This window comes from Asparagus officinalis, chromosome 2 (assembly GCF_001876935.1).
Source record: "Asparagus officinalis chromosome 2, Aspof.V1, whole genome shotgun sequence".
Taxonomy (NCBI): domain Eukaryota; kingdom Viridiplantae; phylum Streptophyta; class Magnoliopsida; order Asparagales; family Asparagaceae; genus Asparagus; species Asparagus officinalis.
Window position 1 is genome coordinate 45,500,839 of NC_033795.1, and position 17,606 is coordinate 45,518,444.

The window sequence follows — 17,606 nt, forward strand, 5'->3', positions numbered from 1 at the left end:
AAGTTGTTGGGTCTCTTGAAACTGTTTTTATAACTCTTTATACTTTTCAGACATTTCACTCATTGAAGAACGAGAGAGCCTTAATGGTGGTGGTCTAGGGCCAAAACCACAACCCTTAATGTAGCATGATTTGACTTTGAGAACTTTTGCACAAATTTCTTCATCTGTCGTTGTTCGAGTTCCACCAAGTTGAGTGGTATCTGCTCGCATCTTTATCATTTGATCTTCTTCATCTGTCGTTGTTCGAGTTCCACCAAGTTGAGTGGTATCTGCTCGCATCTTTATCATTTGATCTTATAAGCAAAAATATATATCCAGTTCAATCATATGCAACTTCTCAATTACAACCTAATCAATATAATCCTCTTTAGAACAGTAATATCAGTTTCACCTATATTCTTAAAATATTATAAAAGCATGCATCATTGACACGTTACTTACCCATTTTTCCTTTGCACCCAAAATACCTGAATGCTATCCACAATCTCATCAACCTTACCATCTCCACTCGAAACACCCGAAAAACTTCCGCCATTTAGATTTAAGTTCTGCACCACTCGACGGGAAAGCTACAGACGAAAAAATAGCAAACTGACAATTAAAATAAATGGACATACTTAATCTTTCATCCAAAAGACTCTAGAGGAAAGTGTTCTTACAGGCATCTCTGACAATCTTTCATCAAAGAATCCGCGATAGCCAAATGGTATTCCGACTATATTTTTAACCCCATACTTTTCAAGAGTAAATACTATCTATAAAAATAAGAAAATGTTACTATAGAATATGTTAGTATAGATAGGATACGTAATGATATGAGTACAGTTTGCCCTTCGTCCTGAATGAAGAAAAGACATTACACAACAAAAAAAATCATTACACAGTTGATTTGCTTTGATAAGCCAATGTAGCTATTGTTTAGACATATCAGCTAAGGTCTTGACACTAGAGAAAAAGTAAATATATGTGCAACATGTACATACATACATACATATATACATACATATCTGTGTATGGCTCCCAAACTGCATATCTCATTAGGGTAGTAAATATTGAGTGCCAGGTCAAGTAAGAGAAAAAAAAGTTCTGTATCTGGTAGCATATATTAGTGAAATATCAGGGTTCTTTAGTAAATATCAGGATGTCAAATCGGATAGTGTGCATGTGTGTATAATACTTTGTGTCAAAGAATGGAACTATAATTGAAATGTGCTCACGTCTTGTTTATGCTTAAACCTTGAAATTATTAAAGAAGTTACTAATATTTCTAAGAGTATAATGCTATGACTAAACCTATCTCATATATAAATCCTATGTCTTCTCAAATCTCATAAGCCGAAGGTTTTACATAATATCCATGATGAAAATAGGAAGAGTTAAAAACAGTGATACATTTTGGAGCAAAGAGTAGCTTATTGGTATCAAGCAGTAGAGAAGAGGAGGGGCTTATGGTAGGCAACAATCGATGGTGATGACATGGTTAGGACAGCAACACAGCACACAGTTAACCTCAAGGCAGATGGTCGGGAACTGCAAGAGCTGCAACACTCTTGCAAAGAATTAGAGCTTAATTGAGCCCAATTGTTCTTATGAGTGTTTCTATTAGGAGAATTAGAGCTTAATTGAGCCTAATTGTTCTTATGAGTGTTTCTATTAGGCATTAGCGGATACAGGTTTGGGTTCAAAGTTTAATTGAGTTAAAAAATCAAACTCGATCTTTAAGACAAATAAAACCCATAGTGAGTGCAAAGTCAGTCAATTTTTTAGGCCAAAATGGTTGCTCAATGTATCAGAGATATATCAGGAAAAACACGATATAGTGCTGAAAAAGTAATGAAACGATAAATCATATTGTTTTGTAGCAAATGTTGTCAACCAGCACATTGGCCAACATGTCGGTCTATATTTAAACCAAGGAATCTCGTTTTAGTGAAATGCTGTGCTTTAGTCATTCTTAGACTAGCAATATGCTAGAAATAATTGAATTGGAATAAGATCAGTGCTACGAAAAATTGACCAAAAATCAACCTGCACCAGGAATGCATTTCCAGACCCACCCAACATTGCAACATTGAGCTTCACTAGTGAGATCTTTTGGGGGCAATCTTTGCGAATCACATGCCCACTGTCGAGTGTCATGAAAATAACCTTGTCGTACTTTTATGCTACCAAACAATCTCCAAGAGAATTAGGATCTTGGACAATGATTTAAATCATTAATATTCACCTCCAAAGTGCAGCCTCATTGAGTTCATGTAGCTAGAATTGTGGCATAATAACATAGCAAGTTTAAAACTGCATATCGGGATTGGGCTTTACATTACCATGTCATCAGTTAAAATCCATACTAATTTGTAGAAGTGGCCTCTCGCAACTAATCATTGTGTTTGACAGGTAAAGAGACAAAGCATCACACTTTTAACTGGCCTTAGTAGAATGTCTTTTTTATATTCGCAAATGTGACAGAATGATAGTTGTGATGGATTCACATTATTTAAGACTTGCCGAGACAGTGAATTCTAGGTTTGCAGGTCAGATGAAGATATCATCCAGTGCGATTAAGTTCTTGCGCTACAAATTCATTTCTAGACATTAGAAGAGTTGGCCAATTGAGCTTACATACCAATTAGTGATGCTGCACCATGTGGATGACATTCTAGATCAATATAATTCATCACTAATGCCCACAGTGCATCACCGATGTGAATGATGCAACTCAGGCATGAAGAGACACTTAAAGCTTCTGTCAAGATAATTTATGTACTTGACGTTGATGCAATGTCGAAAAGGTTTCATATTCCCACATTAAATGCCAGGTATCAAACTAAACTCTACTTTCAATAATGCTTATAGTGTGGCAAAAAATGATCATTTGCGTTTCTATAAATATTAACTGTCCATGATACATATAGAATTTGATTCTAGGACATGAGTTAAGAGAAAATATCCGACCTTGATGAGTTGGCAAAAAAACGGGTGCCTGGTGATTTTACTAGTGAAGATGAGAGAAAATTATACCTGTCTAATAACATCATTTAGACTAGGACATAGGCCTCCACAAGTAACTATTGCAGCTTTTACTTCCCTAGGCTCATAGTAAATCTGCTTGTGTGGACCTGCACGATGCACCCTGCAGCAAAAAAAATTGCTTGGAAAATTTACATACAGAGGTTTTGGATAATCTTTGTTAAGTGCTATAGTACTAGAAGGATAATACTTTGTCCAGAGGGTAGAAAAGATTGCTTCAATGCTAGAGAAGCATGTGCAAGATCATACACCATCAAAATACTAAACCCAGGGGTTTACCAAAGAGAAACTTACAGAGTCAGGTGCCCTATAGGAAAGGCAATCAACTAACCTTGTGATGCTAGTACCCTCATCCCTGCTATCGCTAGGTCATCAAGTAAAACACCAGGATGCCATTGATGAAAAATAAATATCGAGGAAATAAACCGATAGTAAACTAATTACAGTAACATTATATCTGCAAGAACAAGGATTGGAGTGCACTTACGAATATCAGAGCATCATCTTAACCTATCGTGCAGCGAGAGAAAGGAGGGCGACGGAGAGGCGGGCGGGGAAGCCGAATAGAGGAACATGGAGAGGGGAGAGAGGGCGGTGGGGCGGAGGGAGGCGGGGGCGCCGAATAAAGGAAGAGGTGTAAGACCCTAGAGGGGGGTGATTAGGGTCTTATGCTAATCTAATCCGATTAAATACCAATTAAAACTTATTAACAAGTTATCCTAGCAAGAGTGAAAAATAACAAGATATGGGGTAATAGTTAGGCTTTTTCCCCCATGTTGCCGCCAAAGTTTTTGTTTCCCCCCTCCCTAAGAATTCAGATTTTGGTTAATTAATTATAAAAAAGAAAAAAGGAAACCGTTTCAAATAGAAATATGAAGTGAGTTGTCAGTGGTCCCGTTTTTTAAGATTCAGGTCCTCTCCACTAGAAAAAAAATAGTGGAAAGACCACTACATAATCACAACCATTAATTATCTAGTTGATGGTTGTGATTTTTTTATTTGAGTGCAAATTAGGAACGAGTGCAATACACGTGGGTATGGTGAGTATTAGATTTAGATTGTATCAAAACCGCCTACTAAGTAATCAATAATTGAGATTAAAAATAGTGATCTTTTCATTACTTTTTTGTAGTGGAGAGGATCCGAATCCCATTTTTTATAGGTCCCATTAGCAACAGTTTACTTATTAACTATTGCTAATAAGGCCTTTTGTAGTAGTGAAATGAGAACCTCTAAGTTTCAAAGTGCAGCACTGCAGCGCCGTGTTGAGATTGAGAGAAATATTTTCAGAAGTCAATATTATCTATTAACATAATCTAATTTCAGAAGTATGAAATAAATATATATTCAAAAATCATAAATTGTTTAAATCTTATCAGATTTGTGAGCAATCCTTTACATTGGGATCCCTTTGAACCTGAATAAATATTAATTGGTTGTTAATCTTCATGTGAATTGTGCAAAAACCTACAAAAATGAACCATCAACTTGACAAACCAAATCCTTATTTCTATCCATACTGGAGCTTTACCTCGTGCTGGACATTTATTCAAAAAAATCTAAATTGGCCCACGATTGTTGACTTGTATATGGACATTTGTTAGGCCACTGATATTAGAGACCCGCTCTTTTCTTTGAGTACCCGCCTACTTTTTACCCAAATTCCCACCAAAATCTTCGCCAACGAATAATGAGGATATTATTATTTTCTCGCTGATTGGTTTTTTAACAAGGAAATGATTTCTCACAAAACAAAATCTTTTAGCGAGGAAGTCTTAAATTTGTCATCATTGAATTTGGCGGGTTTTGCACATTTTCCCGCCAAACTAATAATGATAAAACTATTATTTCCTCACTAATTGATTCTTTTAACGAGGAAATGGTTCCTCGTAAAATAAAAAAAGATTAGTGAGGAAACCTTTAATTTGTCGTCAATGAATTTGGCGGGTGTTGTACATTTTTCCGCCAAATTAATAATGAGGAAACTATAATTTCCTCGCTAATAAGTTCTTTTTGACGGCAAAACGGTTCCTCGTAAAAAAAACTTTTAGCGAAAAAGCCTTAAATTTGTTGCTATTGAAATTGACGGGTTTTGCACATTTTCCGCCAAACTAATAATGATGAAACTATTATTTCCTCGCTAATAGGTTTTTTAACCAGGAAACAGTTCCTCGTAAAAGAAAAATTTTAGCGAGAAAACCTTTAATTTACCATCAATGAATTTGGCGGGTGTTGCAAATTGTGAGGAAACTATAATTTCCTCACTAATATGTTCTTTTTAACGAGGAAACGGTTCCTAGTAAAAACAAAAACTTTTAACGAGGAAGCCTTAAATTTGTCACCATTGAAATTGGCGGGTTTTTTCCCCCGCCAAACTAATAATGAGGAAACTATTATTTCCTCGCTAATTGATTCTTTTGATGAGGAAACGGTTCCTCGTAGATTATGGATCTTCAGCGAGGAAATCATACTTTGTCGCTGTTATATTTGGCGGATTTTCCTCTATTTCCCGCCAAAAGAACAACGATGAAATGATTATTTCCTCGTTAAATGTGCATTTTGCGATGAAAAAGTTTATCACCAAAATCTTATATTTCCTTGCCAATAAAATAATTAATTAGGAGACCAAATCATGATCATCTTTAGTGAGGAACTAAAATTTTCATCGTAGAAGGTGGTCTACTGTGAGGAAAATATATTCCTCGTAGAAGACCTACTGATATTTACCGAGGAAACAATATTTTCCTCGTCGAAAGTGATATTTGTTGAGGAAAATTAATTTCTCACAAAAAAGTTGGTCGCTAAAAGACATGTCTGTTGTAGTGGTACCACATCTGTCTACGTCATGTTTGTGATGTTTTCTACAAGAGATGAATGTGTAGTAACTTTAGGTACCCAAATCTGGGGTCATTGGTGATTGGTAAGCTTGGTATGTTTGGGTACCCATGTCATTCCATAAAAATCATGATTATTTTTAATCCTATAATGAGTGGAGATATGACCATGTTTCATACAATATGTGTACACAAAATATCTCTTATGGGTTGAAGCATGAGATCTATAAAATCTATTTCTCCCATGGTGATGATGACTAGCATATACATGAGTAGGTCTAATTCTACCACTTTTAATTTCAAGTCTTTTAATCTTAGATCTTAATTGTTTGTTTTCAAAATTAAGATCCCCTAGCAATTCATCTTTTAAAGCAAGAGATGATTATAGTTGTTCAAGTTTGGAATCACAAGAAGTATGCAATTTTTTAAAGGAAGAATATTCTTTTGACATCCTTTTAAACTTAATGTTTAACTCTTCTAATGCGGTTGCTAGATCACATTGCATGTAAAAGGATTCACTTTTGGTATCGGAAATTGCCTCCTTTTCATAAGCTATAAAACAAATGTTAGGATCATGAAGAGCAATCTTTGCTCCTTCTTCATTACTATCCGAATCGCTTGGTTCGGATTCCTCCCATCCGACATACATGGCTTTCTTCTTCTTGTATTTCAAATATTTTTTCTTGAGCTTAGGGCAATCTTTGGCAATATGACCCAGTTCGTTGCTTTCAAAGCATTTTCCTACACATAAAGAAAATTTATTGTTATATCGAGGATTAAACTTCTTATTCATTTTAATAAGTCTTGATATTCTTCTAGAGAGGTGAGCCACTTCTCTAGAAAAATCAACTTCACTATCCAATGATGATGAGGAGTTATCACTAGCTCCCTTGAGAGCTATGGTCTTCATTTTTGGTGATGGCACCTCAATTTCCCATGGGGGCACTTCCTCCTTCTCCTTTCCCTTAAGCTTCTTCTCATGAACCTTAAGCTTGCCAATGAGGCCCTTCCTCCTTCTCCTTTCCCTTAAGCTTCTTCTCATGAACCTTAAGCTTGCCAATGAGGCCATCGAGAGCAAGAGTAGTAAGATCATATGAGCTTCCTCTTTGGCCGTAACTTTGGGCTCCCACGCCGGAGTCAATGAACGAAAGATCTTATAGTTTATCTCTTGGATAGTCAATTGCTTGTCAAGACCATGCAATTCATTGGTTATATTAGTGAAGCGAGAAAACATAGCATCAATGGATTCATTAGGAAGCATTTTAAACAACTCATAGTCATGCATAAGCCCACTAATCTTAGATTCATTAACTTGGAGGTTCCTTCATGTGTAATACATAATTTTACCCAAATTTCATATACGGTTGCACATGTAGAAACCCTATTATACTCATTGGGGGAAAGACCGCAAATTAAGGTATTCATAGCCTTTGCATTGAGATTAGCTTGGTGCCTTTCTTCATTGGTCATGTTACTAATCTTGAACTTTTCTACATATTTCTTCTCTACGAGTTCTAAAATATCAAGATCAATGCAACGAAGGTAAATCCTCATTCTAGCCTTCCAATAGGTAAAATTGCTACCGGTGAAAAGTGAGGGTCTAGTGGTGGATTGTCCCTCTAACATATGCACATTCATTGAAGCCTCAATAAGATCTTTTCTCTAAGGTGGTTAGACAAAAAACTAATATAGAGACCAATCTCTGATACCAATTGTTGGACCCTAGAGAGAGAGAGGGGGGGGGGGGGGATTATGCAATAAAAAATGAGACAAGTAATACACTACAAAATAAACAACCAAAGTAAATGAGATAGAGTTAGAAATCGTTATCCAAGTGACACGCGATGTGTTAACGAGGTTCGGCCCACTGACCTACGTCCCCGCTCCCCACTCTCAAGGAGAATCCACTACACAATCCGTTTTGGAAGCCGGAACTTCTTCTATACAACGATCTCCACAAGATCTCACAACTACACAGTTGATCACCACAAGATCTCACTCCCACACAATTGATCTCTACAAGATCAAGCACACATCAGTAGTAAATGATGTAAAATCTCTCTCTTTACAGTGTCCCTATGGCAAGGAGAAAGATTACACTGAAGCTTGGGATGTGAACTTGAAAACAGAGAAAACAGGATTGAAAGTTTGGCTCTTAGTAAAACAAAACTCTGGTTTTTCAAAATGCTTGGGACAAGCTAAGGGTATGAGGGGTTTAAATAGGAGAAAACACAGCTGCCAAAACCCATACCCAAATCTCCCCAAATTCCGTAAAAAAAGATTTCTGAAACTATACTGGAAAAACCCGTTAGGGTGAACGGCGGTCGACCATGAGATTTTCACGGTCAACTGCGAGGCACTTTCTAATCTGAGAAAATTTTCAAAAACTTTTACGGTCGACCGTGGCAGTCGACCGTGAGAATTTCAGACTGACGATTGACCGTCACGGTCGACCGTAAAAGTTTCTGCTGGCTCCTGAGGGAAAAACATAGGCGCAGTCGACCGCGAACTGACACAGACATATACTGTTTTAAAACAGTTTTTGACTCTTTTAAAAAATCTGTAAAAATACTCAATTGATTTCTAAAAATAGTATAATCTTTGTAAAATGTTTTGAACACTGAAAACAAACTGTTTAGAAAAGGTATTTTGCGAATAGGTCCTCATACTTGTGAAAAACAATATTTTGATAAAAATACTCAAAATTATAAGTATGAAAACGTGTGTGTGATATCCCAATTGCTTCAAATAAAATCTACAACTACTTACCTACATTCTAGCACTAGAGAGAAAAGAAAAACTAGCAAATATCCTCACATAGAATTACATTTCTTTGAGTCTTGATATTGCTTAAAGTTGATGAAGCTTTCACTCGTATATGTTGTTCTTGATTAACATTTGCTTCATCACATTGCCTCCTCCTCCTTTAGATATCTTCGTTGTAGCTCATATTTCATCCAATCCTCCGTAGGTGGTACTAACAAGCTTGATATATATAAACTATAATATCACTCAACAAGTAATTAGTACCGATAATGGTGGTTGTAAATCATCATTAAAACATAAGGGCTAACACCCTCCCCCTCTCTCTCATCCTCCCTCTTCCTCCCCAACCTCCACTCTCTCATTTCTTCCAAGTGGGAACTAGGATTAGGATTAGGGTTAGGGTTTGGGGTAGTGGCAGCCATGGGTTCATTTCTTCCAAGTGGGAACTAGGATTAGGATTAGGGTTAGGGTTTGGGGTAGTGGCAGCCATGGGTTAGGGTTAGGGTTAGGGTTTTGGGGGTGGTGGCGACCATAGGTTAGGGTTAGGATTTTAGGGGAGGTGATGGTCATGGGTTAGGACTAGTGTTATGGTTTTTAGAAGAGGACAATGGAGGACACTAGTGTTAGGGTACGGGGTTGGAAGGAAGAAGATAGAGGTAAAATGACAATATCTAATTTTTCATGGATGAACAGTAAAAAAAATGTGTGACATTGCAAACATGTTAGTAAGTAAAGGTGGTTTACATAATTTTTTATAAAGGTGGTAAGTATCAATTTGGGTACAAGTAAATGTAGTTTTCATGTAAAAACCTTAAAAAAAACTACTGAAAAAGTTTGAATATTACTAGCTTCCTATAATAACTTATAATTACAAATAATCGTTATTGGGAGTTTTTTGGAAAAATTTATTGGGGGTTAAGTGAAAAAATTAAAAAAAAAATTTGTATAATTCAATTATTAGAAGCATAATAGGCATAACCAAAAAGAAAACTTATAGTGATCAAAGAAATTAGATATATGAACCAAAGAAACCACATCCACCCTTGTGAGAACCAGCATAATGCTTGTTATATATTAAGATAGTTATCATTGCATCTATGAATCATGAGTATTAACGACAACATTAAAGCCATTTATGTCAACATTTTCAGCTCAAAGTAAAGCATTTTATCTCAACCTTTAGGCTCAGCTATATTTAAATCCTACTTTGTCATAAAGTTCTATTGAGCCATATCTTATTTACTAAGTTAAGCATTATCATAACTTTCTTACTAGATTCCAAGTGTAAATTTTTAGGCTTGTTTGTAAGCTTTTTTCTACATTTAATATAATCTTATCACTCCTAATCGGTGCATTTGTGATCTCTGTTTTATTTTTTTAAAAGTAGTTTCCTAATCTTCATATCTTGACATTAGTATTCAAAATACATTAAGCATTTCGAAATCAGTCCCCAACTGGATGTAGACTAGAAGTCTAGAGGGATTAGTTTCAAAATTCTTATAAGAGATAGAGGACTAATTTTAAAATATGAAGATATGGGAGACTAATTTCAAAATACTCAAAGGGTTGGAGGGCTTAATTTCAAAATATCAAAGGTGTAGGGGACCGATATAGGAAAAAGACCCTTTATTTTATATTGGAGCAACCTCCTTCCAATGAATGCACTCATTTATTTTTGAATATTATGTATGGATCTGTAAAATACACATTTTCTTTGTATTGCCATTAGTCAAATGATTAGATATCTAAATTACTTTTCCTACTAAAAGAGGAAAGAACTAGGCATCAAAACTCATAAAAAAGATGACAACGTCGTCCGTTGAGCTGGTCGATCTCAATTCCCTCTCTCTTGCTTTTGTGAACCCAACCATAGTTAAGGCTAGGTTGTGGACCAAGTACGGTTTGGGCTGACAAAAGCGTCCTTTCAAAGTTTGAGCCGCAAAGGTTGACGCCAGCAATAGCCGAAAAAAATCTACGCTTGCCACTTTGGCTTTTGCCTCGGTGCAGAGAAAAAGAAGGCGAAGTCTTAAAAGACTGCGTAGGCAGAAGCCGTTCTCTGATGATGCGCCCAGCTTTGTTGGGGCCCACGTGGGATCTATCCAAGGCGCAGGCATGCTACACGCAAAAACTTTTCCTTTTTCGGAAGTTTCCTCGACCGTATATACGTATATGGGTATCGGTGTATATATACACATACTAGTTAGGATAGTTAGGATCCACATGCATTGCACATGATTAAATATTTTGATTGTTTATATAGAGTTTATATTTTTATTGTAATAATCCATATATACTCTCTATAAAAATTATTATTTATATAGGTAAATTTTACTAAACCCCTAATAAGTGCGGGTGTTTGACACTGAACCCCTAAAAATTATGATTTATATAGGTACATTTCACTAAACCCTTATAAAATTATGATTTACAAAAATTATGATTTTATTGAAACTCTCACTAATATCCAACAAGTATATCGCATGATGTATTTCAAACATGTATGAGGCCATTCAGTTTTAAGGTACAAAAGAAATTAAGCTAGACCGATTTACTTCCCTAAAATTTAAAATTTACAAATACAACTCCAAATTTCAAGATCTACAAATATTACAAAATCAAGGAATTAAAAAAATCATGAAAATTCAATTTAAATGAGTTTTAAATAATTTTCTAAGTTTGTAGGGTACTTTTTGTAAATTTTAAATTTGTAGATTTTCAGTGTAGACTTTATATCTTTGATTTATTTTATGATGTTTCTTGTAAATGTTAAAATTTAAAGGGTGTTTTCTTTATAATTATCAAAATCTTATCTTTTATCATGATGTTGTAATTTAAAAATTTTCAATTCTTGAGGGGAGTATTTTGCAATTTTCTAAGTTTGTAAGGTACTTTTTGAAATATAAAACTTATAGATTTTCTGTGTATATACTTTGTACCTTTGAATTTTTTATTATGTTTTTTTGTAAATTTTTAATTTTAGGTTGTTTTTATAATTATCAAACCCTTATCTTTTATCACGATAGTGTAATTTAAAAAATATTAGGATGGGATAATCTCTTCACTAATTACTATAGATAATTAAATTTAAAGATGAAAACTAACTCCTATTTATCAATTTCTAATCTCTTAATTTTAAGATATTAGTATAGGATAATAACTTTTTTTTATCTCTTAACTAATTACCATAGGTAATTAAATTTAAAGATAAAAATCAACTTCTAATTATGAATTTATTATCTTTTATGAATTAAATATTTTCATATGCAGCATAATTTCTCATTTAATTAATTATCTACATTAATTACAATAGAATAACAATGTAATATGTAAAAGGATCAATGGTATTTTTGTCCAAGGAAAGTTTTTCCCAACCCCACACTTTTATTTGAGTATGATATGATATGATATGATAGATATGACCATGACATGAATTAGGATAGGATATATCTCTTTCCTAATTACCTTAGATAATTAAATTTAAAGATAAAAACCAATATTTAAATTAGGAATTTCTTATCTTTTATCAGCAAAATATTTTCACATGCAATGAAACACATACATATGATATATTTAAATATTATTACTGTAATGTCTTATTTAATTAATTGTTATATTAATTAGAATAGGATAACAATGTAATATGTAAAAGGATCAAGGGTATTTTTTTTCTCATGGAAAGTTTTTCCCCCAAACTCATAATTTTATAAGGAGTATGATATGTTATAAATTGAGATGGCTAAATTGCACTTAAATGTCCTATAATTTCATCAATATTTTGCATTCAAATGATCATTTATTTTAAAATTGAATAAATAAATGTCTCAAAATATTAAAAAAATGAGCAAATAAACATCTAAATTGCATTTAAATATTGTTGATGTCATTTATCAAACAGAGGGCTTATGTTAGATTAATGAGAGTGTTCAAGGTCGTCAAACGTCTTTAGATGACTAGTTCCAGGGCCCTTTGTTCTTCCCTGTACGTGCAAAACTCGTAAGAGGGCGGAGTTGGGTTCTCTGGTGGTTCCCACGACGATCAAATCAGTAATTTGATCTTGAATGGGAAAATAAGACAAGTAGTATATGCAGTTAATCAAAGTTACCAAAATGCAAAAGAAGTTACCCCATGCAGCATAGCTCCCTTTTATAGCAGATCAAATGCAAAAGAAGTTACTCCATGCAACATAGCTCCCTTTTATAGCAGATCAGAGGGAACTTCGACGGAGTCCAATCAGCCTGCTGAGTCAGCATATACCTTTTAGGTGTCGATCGCGGAGAAAGGTGAGTCATCTAATCATTTAATGTGGGAATGATAGCAGGGGTTTAGAGCTGACTGGGTCCGAGGACTTATAAAGACTACGTGTACTTAGTGCGACAACAGTAGGTTGGCAAGGAGTTCAAGTTAGCTGTCACCTTTCTGTTAGCCTTCTTGTTTTGATGATGATTTAACAAATAATTTACATCTAATATTGTCTGTCTAGTGTTTGTGTTTTGTTATTTATTGTAGACAAACAATAAGTTGGAGGATGGATGGAATCGAGAGCCTCAACGATCATATCAAATGGAGGTTGGCGGTGTTAGCCCTTATGTTTTGATGATTTTTACAACCACCATTATCGGTACTAATGGCTTATTGAGTGTAAATGTAGTAAGTTCATTTATCAAGCTCGTTAGTGCCATTAACGGAGGATGGATGGAATATACGCTACAACGAAGATATCCAAAGGAGGAGGAGGCCAAGAGATGAAGCAACGTTATTTCAAGAACGACAAATTCAACTAAAAGCTTCATCCGATTCAAGCTATATCAAAGCTCAAGTATTGCTCTCTATATGAGGATATTAGCTTTCTTTTGTTTCTCTCTCTAGTGCTAGAATGTAGGCAAAGAGTTACTGATTTTACTTGAAGCTATTGGGAATCACACACACGATTTCATACTTAGGTTTTTTAAGCGTTTTTCACAAAATACTATTTTTCATAAGTATAAGGACCTATCTGCAAAATTCCTTTTCTAAACAGTTTTTTTTTTGCATTAAAAACATTTTACAAAGTTTCAGATTTTTCAGAGGTCAAATAAATATTTTGTAAATATTTCAAGTTAGTCAAAAACTGTTTTCTGCAAAATGTCAGAAAGCGGTCGACCGGTCCGGTCGACCGCTCCCATCGCCTTTCCTCACTATTTTCCAGAGAGGTCGTCGGTCGACCGGTACGGTCGACCGAAATCTCGATTTTCAAATCGGTCGACCGGGCCGGTCGACCGACGATGGTTCTGTTTGTTTTCCAAGTTTTCGAAGCAGCTCGCGGTCGACCGAATTTTTCGGTCGGTCGACCGACGTGTTTTTCCGGTCGACCGAAGGTTATTTCGGACGACGAAATTTTCTTTCTGTCTAACGACGACTTTTTTAAAACGGTCGTTTTCCTCGACTGTTGTGCTTTCACTTAATAGTGTTTGGCACAGTCTGAGCTAACAACCTGAAAAGGAGATTATCTTCCTAAATGGGAAGATTGGGTTTTGTTTTAAAATGATTTTATCTTTTCTATAAAACCCCCAGTCTTCTTCTTCTTCAATTAGCCCTGACGTTTGAAAACCAGAGAGAGCTTTTCTGTTTCCTGAGAAAAATTTTCAAATTCTGTTTTCTCTCTGTTTTAAGTGTGATTCACTTCCCAGCTTCAGTAAACCTACTCTTTGCTATAGGGGCTGTGTAAAAGAGAGGTTCTTGCATTTCTTTCTTCTGCTGTGTGAGTGAGATCTGTGGAGATCTACTGTGAGGGAGTGTGATCTGTTGAGATCAAACTGTGTAGTGAGAGAGATCTGTGGAGATCGCTGTGTAGACGAAGTTCCGGCTTTCAAACCGGGTGTGTAGTGGATTTCTCCTCGAGAGTGGGGAGCGGGGACGTAGGCCAGAGGGCCGAACCTCGTTAACACATCGCGCGTCAAGGATAACGAACTCCTAACCCTATCTCTCTTACTTTTATTGCATTTCTGTTTTATGATTTGCTTGTGCTGTTTTTTTTTTTTTGCATATTAGAGCCTCTTGACCCTAATCACCCCCCCTCTAGGGTCCAACAGGCGGAATAGTGGTTGAAGCCTATGCAATTCATATTCAAGATCCAAGTTCAAGCTTCATCCGCAAGTTTACCAAGTCAAGCCTATTGAAGATTCAGATCAAGCTTGGGTAACATTAGTTTAGATTTATATTATGTGTGTTGGTACTTTAAGCTCAATCATATATACACACACGTATTTGGTTTCTATATATATATAGAATTATATATATACATGCATGTTTTGGTTTCTATGTAAATATAGTTTTATATATACATACAAGTTTTTAGTTTCTATGTGTATATATATAGTTATATATATATACATAAATGTTTTTGGGTTTCCATGTTTATAAATATGAGATTACATATGTCATATTTATTATTGTGTTTTAGAAAATATTGCATAGAATATGCATATTTGTGAAAATATTATGTTTCTAGTTTATAGACTTCATAACAACATTTTATATCCTTTATTAAGTCTATAAGAACGTTTGAAAGTGTTTCAAAGTTGTTTGAACTCGTTTTGTAAAAATCAAGTTTTAACAACCTAATGTTCCTGCATGTTTTTACAAAACAGGTTATTTTTTACAAATGAGAAGTGATATTTAAGAAATTATTTCTCTAACATGTTTATCTATATGTTTAGAAACTTCCCTAAAATTTTTACTATTTTTTGAGTTGATTTACTATGCCCAATTGATTTTACAAAATCATGTATGTCAGCAGTTTTTCAGAAACTGTTTATCTGTATTCAAATATTTATTTCTCTCAACTGGGAAATGATTTTTCAAAAATTCTTTCTCTATCATATTCTTCTACAGGTTTAGAATCTTCCCTCAAAGTTTCATAATTTTTGGAATGTATTTGATATTTTTAAAGAGGGTTTAAAGTTAATTTTTACTGTTCATATCAGGTTGTGTGCATGTTATAGTATTTGATATTTTTAAAGAGGGTTTAAAGTTAATTTTTACTGTTCATATCAGGTTGTGTGCATGTTATAAGTCTACTCTAAGTCGACTTATTATAAGTCTACTCTAAGTTGACTTATCATAAGTCTACTATAAGTCGACTTGTTATAAGTCTACGATAAGTCGACTTATAATCTGTTTTTCTGTATGTGTTTTTCTTCTGCTGAGTCGATTCATATAAGTCGACTCATAAGTCGGCTTATCAGAGAGCCGTTGCACAGTAACGGCTTGTTTTCTGATTTATTTGTTTATGTGTTTTTGGTCTTTTCTTTGGGGTTTTTGCTGAAATTTTGAGTGGGTATAAATACCCCATTGCCTTCAGCTCTTCTTCTATCCAAGAGAATATTTTAACAAAGTTTTAACAAGGGTTTAAGTTTTGTTTAGTATTTGTTTAAAAAGCTTTTAAGCAATTGAGGGTTTGAGTTTGTAAAGTCAATTCCACAAGAGCTTGAGGAGATCATCTATTAGAGTTTGAGCAATCAACTATTCTCCCTCCATCTCTTATCATCTATTGAGAAGTTTTCTAAACTCTTTTCTAGCTTTATATTTATTTGTTTGATTATCATCATATTAAAGCTAGTTTTATATTGAGTTTAGATTTGATTAATCTCATTGTTACACATACTCACTTGAGCTTATTGTATTTGCATTCATAATATATTTGGGGTTGTGAGAGATAGTAACATTAAGTTGAACCTAATTGAGTTCTCACCTTGTTTAGAGAACAATCATTTGTTGTGCTTAATTTGTGATGTTCACTTTGTAATACACTTGTACATCGAGAGGAGTGTGTAGTGAGGATGGAGTCGATACCAAGAGGAGTGGCGTTGGTGGCCTAGTGAGAGGTGATAATTCCAAGCATTTGAAGGAGTCGATGCGTGAGGACCAACACTTGAGGTTGTAGCTTGTGTATGTACATTGTGAGGATTTGTGAGAGTTGTCGGTTGACTTGATAACCGAGTGTGTAGAGTTTTCGGTTAGATAGAAAACTGAGTGTGTAGAGAAGTTTCGGCTTCCAAACCGGGTTGTGTAGTAGATTCTCCTCGAGAGTGGGGAGCGGGGACGTAGGACGGAAGGTCCGAACCTCGTGAACATATAGTGTGTTTGGTTTGCATTGGCGCACTTAAAACTGTTCATCTTATAGCCTATTGTATCTTGTTTACATTGTCCACTAGTTTGTTTCACCCTTGTGATAGTTTAAATATATCCTTACATATACCATATAGTATTTCTCATTGCTAGGATATATCACCTTAGTTATATTACTTATTCTTGCTCATATCACATTGTATATCTATCTTACAAGAATAATTTATTAATAAGTTTTAAATTAGCATTAAATCGGATTAGATTAGCATAAACCCTATTCACCCCCCCTCTAGGGTTCTTTCATAACGACCTTAGGGTCCAATAATTGGTATCAGAGCTTGGTGCTCTTTGATTTAAGGACTAATCACCTTGAGTTAAAGATCCAAGTTAACTTTTTTTTTTTGCTAATCTAGTTTTGTGATTTTATTGTTATCTTGCTTGCACATATATACATTATTGTTATACACGGTGCACCTTGTTTAGGTTATGCCATCAATATTGCTCCTAGATTAGATAATTTTCCATATGCCCAATGGTGTGTTAGATTTAAATTTTTTGTTCGATCTAGACACCTCGATTTATGGAAAATTATAGATGATACATATATTGTGCTCACTTTGGAGAAATCCAAGTGGAATAAAAATAATCATTGTATGTTTACCATGAATAAGCTTTTGTTAGAATTTTTACATAATACGTTTGATTCATCTATGTCTCACAAGCTTGATTCTTTTGATAGTGCTTACACATTATGGAAACTTATAGAAGCACATCAAGGGAATTTGGAGGCGATCCGACAAGCTTTGGAGGATTCTGCTTCTAGTTCATGTGGAGCTTCATTTTCATGCACACGGTCACTAGGCGATAGCCCTA

At 34.8% G+C, this 17,606-nt stretch overlaps 1 long non-coding RNA gene across 1 annotated transcript; it reads right to left on the bottom strand.

Annotated features, from left to right (window-relative positions):
* On the bottom strand, positions 521-3,041 carry LOC109829517. The gene is made up of 3 exons (XR_002244053.1): positions 3,019-3,041; positions 660-755; positions 521-569 (listed from the first exon to the last, which is right to left on the bottom strand). It is a non-coding gene; the product is annotated as an uncharacterized LOC109829517 (long non-coding RNA).